At 30.9% G+C, this 9,230-nt stretch overlaps 1 long non-coding RNA gene across 13 annotated transcripts; it reads right to left on the minus strand.

Moving 5' to 3' along the window:
* Positions 1 to 1,386: 1,386 nt before the first annotated feature.
* LOC131602958 (uncharacterized) lies at positions 1,387 to 5,517 on the minus strand. 13 transcript variants are annotated; one of them, XR_009284203.1, is made up of 7 exons: positions 4,900 to 5,512; positions 4,355 to 4,428; positions 3,730 to 3,786; positions 3,400 to 3,545; positions 3,176 to 3,292; positions 1,907 to 2,814; positions 1,387 to 1,810 (listed from the first exon to the last, which is right to left on the minus strand). It is a non-coding gene; the product is annotated as an uncharacterized LOC131602958 (long non-coding RNA). The 13 variants fall into 13 exon arrangements; XR_009284202.1 differs by having other exon boundaries at positions 4,773 to 5,512; XR_009284201.1 differs by having other exon boundaries at positions 3,730 to 4,428; positions 4,900 to 5,517.
* Between the last annotated feature and the right edge of the window lie 3,713 nt (positions 5,518 to 9,230).

The following is a 9,230-nucleotide window of genomic DNA, read 5'->3' on the forward strand; positions in this document are numbered from 1 at the left end:
TCTAATGTGTAAATTTGTATGAATTTATGTGTAGAGATACTTTTAAACTAAATGCACACAAAAATGTAAAAAGTTGCACATACTACTAAATCTGTCATATCATATGCAATCCAATTAAGTGCTAGCTCTCTAAAGGAAAATTTGAATTTGCTTTCTGTATAAATCAAGTAATAAAAGATATAGAGACAAAGAAAAAGAATCAAGGGTGAAATTAATATTTGTATGTGACCTATGAATGGTCCCTACGGTAGAATAATGAGTTAGCTTTAGAGGCAAAAGGAATCAAAGAGAGATGACAACTTCTGAGCTCTTGCATCAAGGAATCAATCTTCTTCTTGACACTAGTTAAAAAAAAGGTTAATTTACACCTGTTTTTTATTAAATTTACACCCATTTTTTAAAATAAAAATCGAGTGTATATTCATCGGGTGAGAAATGTCTAACGAATATACACCCGTTTAAAATCGGGTGTAAATACATGCTATATTACATCCTTTTTTAATAAAAATTGGGTGTAAATACGTTCTAAGTTATACCCTATTTTAATTAAAATCGGGTGTAAATATTTACACCCTATTTTAATAAAAATCGGGTGTAAATACGTTCTAAATTATACCCTATTTTAATAAAAATTGGGTGTAAATACTTTATTAGTTACACCATATTTTAATAAAAATCAGGTGTAAATACTTTATTAGTTACACCATATTTTAATAAAAATCAGGTGTAAATACGTTCTTAATCGAGTGTAAATATGTTCTTAATTACACCCTTTATTAATAAAAATCAGGTGTAAATACGTTCTTAATTACACCCTATTTTAATAAAAAATATGGTGTAAATACGTTCTTAGTTACACCTTATTTTAATAACATTCTTAATTACACCCTATTTTAATAAAAATCTGGTGTAAATACGTTCTTCTATTTTAATAAAAATTGGGTGTAAATACATTCTTAGTTACACCCTATTTTAATAAAAATAAGGTATAAATACGTTCTTAATTACACCCTATTTTATTAAAAATTATGTGTGAATATGTTTTTAGTTACACCCTATTTTAATAAAAATCGGATATAAATACGTTATTTATGAATGAATAAATTATATTATATTTAATTTCCTTTACACCCTATTTCATAGATTACATTACCCTAGCACATTTCTTTTCTTTATATTTCTACAGTCATGCTAACAAGTTATTTACAAAGCAATTAACTACTTGATTGATTTTAAGAAAGCATCTAATTTGGCAAAGATTTCGATATTGAAGAATTTCAAGTCAATTAATTAACAGAATTATCAAAACTTTGGATAAAGAACAAATGAATATTTTAAAGACCAGTACAGTGTAATAAACAAATAAGAGATGCTAGTGTTGTGAGATACTAAGAACTGTAAGTTTGGGATTTTGCGTAGGAATTGTTACACATGACAATTCCTCATTAGTCAGAGATAATTCAAATCTTTCATGATTCACGATAAGCACAAAAAACATTAAAACTACCACAACATCCAACATTAATTAACATCGATTGATTCACAATAAGTACAAAAAACAAAATGAAATCACAGGAATGTAGCAAGTCATCAACCTCATCGAAATGCCGATGCCACCGATTCCAATCCCATACTTAATCGTTAACATCACCGCGGTTTTCAGCGGCAGCACGACCTTTCCTGAGCGTGTTTATGTACAATTGACAAAATCTGGAAAAGTGAATGGCACATTCAAAGAGTACTCATCAATGGAGCATTCTATTTTCTGAGACCAATGCATTTTAATTGATAAATTTGAACCTCCATTAATCTGTTAAAAAACAATATTGAAAATATAATCAACATCATATTAAAACTACCCCCACTAGATTAAACAGATATAGAAACACACTATCCAAATATTCACCTCTGAAATAGTTAATGTAAATATATTTGATGTAAGATACCCTCCATTTTGAGCTGGGGTGGCACTTTGATTTTCATCCATAAATATCCATAAATACTAGTTGAGTTGAATAGGATTTTTTAGGAATATTAACCTCAACACCAACAATTAAACATTGTTAGCCAAATCATTACAGAAAAACACAAACAGATAAACCAGAAGAAATAGAAGAAGATTCCATAGATAAAATTTAAGTTCTTAAAGCATTAACTATACTGTGATATGAAAAAAATATTGGGGAAATCGAAAACTTCAAACCAACACAAAGCAGAGAAAGTTACAAAAAGAAGAAGTACCTGGTGGCCGACAGGAATGGAAAGCAGCAATCGCAGGAGCGGTTACCGGTAACTCAGTGGAGTCTCCAAGTGCCGGAGACGCTGATAAAGGCGGTATCAAGATAATAGGAAATTCCATTTCAATTCTGTTCATCTGAAGCGGAATAAGTATCAGAAGATCACACCATCTGTACACGTATGTTTTGGAAGCTCTGAAAAACCCTTTGAAATTCAACCGTTGTGTAATTGACATGTCAAGTTGTAAACAAATGCGCATAATTTCCCAAAATTAGTCCTATTGAACCACCATAAACAACTTCTTCCTCTGTGTAAACTAATCCATTTAGCTCTTCTAGGAGGCAGCACAAGGTTTTTCCTTTAAGCTTGTTTGGATCAAGACTTCCAACCTTACACATTTCACTGCCATAAATCATAGACATATATACAATGATGTAATAATACTCATTGTAAAATAAAGAATACACACATAACACAAAATTTAGAGGCAGTTGTTGCATTAGAAACTCTAGCATCTACAAAACTGATCAAGGAGTAGAACTTCTCATATGTCAAACCTGTTGAAAGACTAGCTCCCTGCCATAAAACAAACATGTTTATTTATTAATGTACAAAATAAGATGCAACTTGAAGCAAAGGAGTAGAACTTCTTTAAGGGGTTAATTTGATGCTAGTATCGAACAAAAATGAACAGCAAGACAGAACAAATCAGCATGAACAACTATACCGAAGAAAATTGCTGCATCATTTAACATGGTAGATATCTATATCTTTTTTAAAAGCAGATACATCTTTATTATTATATAATTAATTAATAAACAACAATGAGAAATGGTTTACATACACAATAAAAAATGAAATAAAAACAAAAATAACAATGCAAATAAAATAAAGTTAGTCATCAATAGAAAATTTAGTTTTACCTAAGAGTTCCAACCTGAAGGCATAAAGACTAGTAACCATTAAAATCATAATAGTCACCAATCAAACAGTGTTTCTTGTAAGACATTTACTACTAATAAGCCATAGCCCATCACTCCATTCAAGAATTTACCTTTCAAAAAACGAAGGAAAAAAAAGTATTAGACAAGTTAATTTTAAGCATCTTAGTTCCAAACTGCTATACAACCTTGCAAGCCCATCCTTTCTAAGTATACTCACCACATATTGAATCATGTTATTGTGTCATTTTCCATTAGAGCACCAGCTTGCATATGCTTAGAAGCAACATTAAGTGGGAATATCACACTACTTGAAAATGCTCCAGTAGCTGATCCAATTGGTTTTACGTACATATTTCTCGCTAACTGTGAAGTGAAAAAGACAATCAAACAAAATTCATTAGCAAAAGTTACATTTTTCGTTCTAAGTAATTTGGATTAGTAAGATAGCATATATCAGTGTTGATATCCTGTGAGACATAAAAGAACAATTTACCACATTAGTTGTATGGTAACCTACAAACACAAAATTCAATTAGTTGAATCTAACCTGGATGCTGGAGTTGAATCAATTAGAAGTTTGTCCAGTGAATCTGGGATGCATAGCCTGTATAGAAACAAGAATAAATTTCAGGATTATTTATGCGACTCGGTTGTGAATATATATTTAATAAAATCATTAAAATTTGCAAATCATACAAATGCTTATGTATAGACCGAAAACAGGAACAAAAGGCACCCTACCAACACCAAATCTCTTATAATAGATTAAAATCCATCCCAAAGACTAGTAATTAGAAAAGGAATTCCAGCAAAATGACAGGGAAATAACTCAAGCAAAACATTAAGATGCTCCAACAATTGTCAACCTTAAAAAGTGTGAAATTGCTATGAAACTTAATCCCGTTTACCTTTAGAACGTCATTTATGGCTTCAATAATGTGATTAAGAACCGATTCAAAACTTCAGAACCCAACAAATCATACAAAATGGAGTAAACTTAAAAGCAGTAAATAAAAAACATTGTTTCTGTGAGAAGATGGATCATTATCAAACACCAAAATAATCCGACCAAATTTATCAAACATAAGAAAATTATACTGAAGCAAACATAAGAAAATCAAAACTGAAGCAAAAAAAAAGAAAGAATCCGGTTGGGACATTTCATCGAACACCTTGCGACGAGGACATTTCATCGAATTTGACGACATTGTATCTAAAATTTAAATGAGTGAACACCTTCCTTAACCTGAAATCAGCCATTAAATTCAATAAACTCTCAGCAACAAAGAAACAAACAGCCTAACAATATGCACCAGAGCAAAAAAAACAACAGGTTCGACATTAAATCACCGCAAACTAAACGGAATTTTTTCAGAAATCTAGGGCGCAAAAATTATTGATTCAAATTGCAACCTTGCTGAAGTAAATTAATCCAAAAAAATCCCAAATCGAAAGAGGCAGATCCGAGACAACAGAACAATTTCACAATTTCAAATAACAATTGTTCACTTAAATGTGGAGAATCCAGGAAAAAAATTCGTCGCTTCGTTAATCGAAACCCTAACTGGAGGAGTAGAGGAAAACGATTACCGAAGATGGAGAAACAGAAAAAGCCGTCGAAAATTGCAACCTTGATTACGAAATCGAATGCACCCAAATTAATTTACTCAACTAATAAATTTACACCCATTAATGTTCACTTAAATGCTAGGAATACCAATTTCTTGAAGCACCCTTTCCATAACAAGTCAATCCACCATATCACATGCTTTATAGAGATCTAATTGCATCATGCATCTTGGGGTACCACCCTTCCTTGAATAACCTTGGAGAAACTCATATGCAAGCATAATGTGGTAGTGTATAAATTGTCTTGGCATAAAGGTAGCCTGATTTAGGGTAATGATATTAGTAAGAACCTTGCCTAGTTTACTTGTCATAATCTTTGAGATTATTTTATAGAATGTTATACACCCTACTATAGGCTTGTAATCTTTGACATGTTTTGCATAACCTTTCTTTGGGCTCAAAGTTACCACAGTCATGTTAAAAGCCTAGTATAAATTTTCGTGTTCAAAGAAATCTTTGATGGAAACAATAACATCTTCCTTTATAATAGACCAGCAGGCTTTAAAGAATTTAGAACCACAGGCATTAGCTCTCGGGGACTTTAAATCGCCTATACCATGTAAATCACTCTCAATCTCCTTGACAGTAACATGGCTTACAAGGTATTCCCTTTGTTCCATATTAAGTTGGTGTCCCCTTCTCATAGCTTCAATATCTATATGATTCAATCAAGATAGTGCCATGGTTTTCTGTATAATTCTCATACTTTTAGAATTTTGCTTTGTCTTTAGGTATGCATGAAAAAATATTTATTTTCTTTGTTTAATATTTTAAGGAACAAATACTTATTTTCTTTAATTTTAATTTCTTTTTATTAAATTATATTTCTTGCATAAAATTTGTGGAGTTATTTAAATTTGTTGAATAATTTTTGTATCATAAACTTTATATACATAAAACGCAAGAAAATGTAGTAATGTGTTTTATGTGCTGTGATTATTAAAAAAATTTAGAAACGGTTGATTTAGATGTCGAAATTATAATTGTATTGTATGCTATCAATTTTTATCAATATATTCTATACAATTGATTTTATTGTTTACTATGGATTATTACAAATTAGAATAATATAATCATATGTATTATTGTAAACCAGAAGTTTACAAATCATATTTAAGTGTGTTGTTTGCAATATCGGTTAGGTCATCTTAGTTTTATTATGATGCAAAAATTAGTATTGAAGAACCTGAAGTTTCTTCAATCCAATAAGTTGTGAATGTTCCCTGAAAGAAACTAAATTTTTTATAAGTTGAGTTTTTATATAGCATATATAAGGTGATATTTGTGAATCAATACACCAATCATGTAGATGATTTCAACATTTTATGATATTAATTGTTGCATCGACTAAAAGATCATGCATATGTTTGTTGTCTACTCACAATAAAAAATTTGTGAAATTGTTTTCTCAACTTAAAGATCGTGAATATGTAATATGATGTGAAGACTAAAATTGAAGAACTTGAAATTTCTTCAATCCAATTAATTTTGAGTGTTTCTAAAGAAAAAATAAAATTCTAAGAAATTGAGTTTTTCATGACACTAATTATTGCATCGATTAAAATATCAAGCAAATATTTATTGTCTATTCACTACCAAAAGTTTGTGAAGTTGTTTTTTTTTCTCAGACTAAGATCTTAATTTCTGAATTCTTCAGAACTTTCTTGATAAGTATCATATATATTATTAAAATTGATATTGAACATCTTGTAGCATATGTTCATAAAAAAATATACTTGAAGATCCATTCTTCAGACGTCTAAAGTTGTTTGTATGGTTGATACTTGTGAGATCATAAATTCTAAAATAAATATTTAAAACACACAAAATATGAATATTAAGATATTTATTCGTATTAAGCTAACAAGTTAGTATATGTCAATTCCCCCCTAAACTTACAAATTATTTTAGGTTGATAACCCAATAAATCTCATCTAAGTAAACTTTTGAATGTGTTGTGATTATTCAATTTCTCCAATATAGTACGCTAAGAAGAGTTTTGCAAGAATGTTGAAAAAAACTATTTTATATGAATCTTCTATTTGAGGATATATGTTGATTCAATAATTGGATGCTTTTTTGAAACCCAATAGGATGATATCAATTGATAAATTAATTTTTTCGATATTAGGGGAGAGATTAAGCAGCTGAAAGTGTGAACTAGAACTTCAAATGAATAATTTGAAATAAAATATTATTAGAGAAAAATGGATGTGCATTGACAGATTAAAATAGTTTTACACTGTCAATCAATCTCCATCATGTATCATGTCAAGTCACCTTGATATTCTTAAGTTAGTTGTGTGACATGGCTGATTAATGAATTCTCATTGGATTATAGTGTAAAATTATTTTACACAGTTATTGTACTACCTTTAACCTCATACTGTCATATCATTTTAATCCTAGAAGTTCAAAACACAATTCATTTGCAAAGTTTATGAAAAAATTATCAGTTACTAATACTCCACTCAAAGTGGATTCTTCAATTCGACAGCCTAATATTGCAAATGAGTTGTAATCGCGCCTGAAGCATGGTAGGAAAGTTGACTCCAATGTTAAAAGTATTTTACCTAGAAAAGAAACTAAAGTTAAACATGACCCAAGTGAGGATATGAAAATTTTAAGAGCACTTTCACATAATTTATTGTTCGGTTCCAGAAGACCTAAAATTAATTTTGATGAAACATATCCACCTGTAGTGGATTCAATTAATTTTTATATTTAATTATTCTTGTAGCATATGAAGGGCTTAATTTGAACATGATGGATGTTGTGACATCTTATTTATACGAGTCACTTGATAGTAACACTTACTAAAATTCCCTAAATGGTGTAATATATTTGAGATACATAATTTTGGATCTCGAGAAAGGTACTCCATCAATTTGAACAAGTCTCTTTGTGGGTTAAAACAATATGGACACATGTGTCTGTTTACCCAGAAAAATGGTAAACAAGCGCTAGTTTCCTTTTTAAAGGTTACTTTTGCGGAGTCAACTAGAATACTCCAGGACTAATTGCTTTATTTTGTTATATTATGTGTATCTGGTTTGTATTGAATGCAAAAGTGACTTTAAAGTAAAAGTAAAACACTGAAATTAAAGGCTTTAAAGTAAATCAAAGCAATAAAAAAGGCAGTAAATGTGCACTGAAAGATGAAATATAACGTAAAATGATTGCATTAATTAAACTGGTACGCATACGTACATTCCAAAGTTGCACTCTTTACTCATTATTGCACAGAGATTTGGGTTTACTTGTGTTTATGTAGAAAATGCGGACCCCTAACTATTCCTATTGAACTTGCTTAAATAGTAAAAATAAGATAACTACTACTAACGGTTGACTGTCATCAGCCGACACGTGTCTTTGACATGCAGCATCTTCGATGTATAAGGCCTCCACGCGTCTCTTGTAACTGCTGAAAACCGTCTCCTTTTAACTTCTAATACCTCTCGACTTCCACTTCAGTTTCTGCAGCAAAATTTTTAAGTTTTCGCATACTTTTGGTCGAACGCTGAAGCCTCTGATAATCTTTCTAGTCGAACGGCTTCGACTACTAAGTGTCATACCCTAATTTTTGACCCCCCTGAGATGACATATCTTTAGGATTTTCATCAGGTCAAAGCAAGTACCCAGAGCAGTCACTTCTTCATCTGGCATTTAATCGAGGATGCTCAAAAACAAGAAAACTCAGGCAAAGGATCAATCAATAGAAGGATTAGTCTCTAATACAATCATAAGACTCAAGAGCTTCATTATTTCACCTATGATTGATTAGACACCCAGTCATCTGAGTACAGGTTTACTCAGGTCACCAGACTAGGGTTTTTTTTAGCCTATCAAGGACTAAAATCAGGGATCACCTTTGGGAAACCCTAAAAAGCCCCAGGGGATAATTCAAAGACATCAATCATTTTTAAATAACTCATATGACAAGATCCACTGGACATCACACCTCAATTCAAGGTCTACAGTCATTATTTTCATATGGTCGACAATTAGGGTTTTTGACCTAATTCACCAGGATAGTTGACTTTTAATCAGGGCATGGATCCAAAACTCAAGACATGATTCAAGAACCTCTACTACCTCAATATAATCCATTTACATCATTCATTTGAGGAGAAGATCTTGATTCTACACAAAAGTCCAAAATTTCACCTTATCTGGAAAAAGTCAACTGTATGGGATCACCTTTGACTTTTAAGATTTTTGGCCAAACCATGACTTTCAAGGATCAATATCATCAATATATGGATATTAAAGTCATTTGACCAAAGAAATTCAAAAAGAATCTTCAAGGAGAAAAAGTCGGGAATTAGGGTTTTTGAGGGCATTATGGGAACTCAAAATTTCACCTACACAACTCAAAAAACTTCCAACATGAAAGTTGTAGATCTTGCAAAATAAAAC

Source organism: Vicia villosa, linkage group LG5 (genome assembly GCF_029867415.1).
Source record: "Vicia villosa cultivar HV-30 ecotype Madison, WI linkage group LG5, Vvil1.0, whole genome shotgun sequence".
NCBI lineage: Eukaryota > Viridiplantae > Streptophyta > Magnoliopsida > Fabales > Fabaceae > Vicia > Vicia villosa.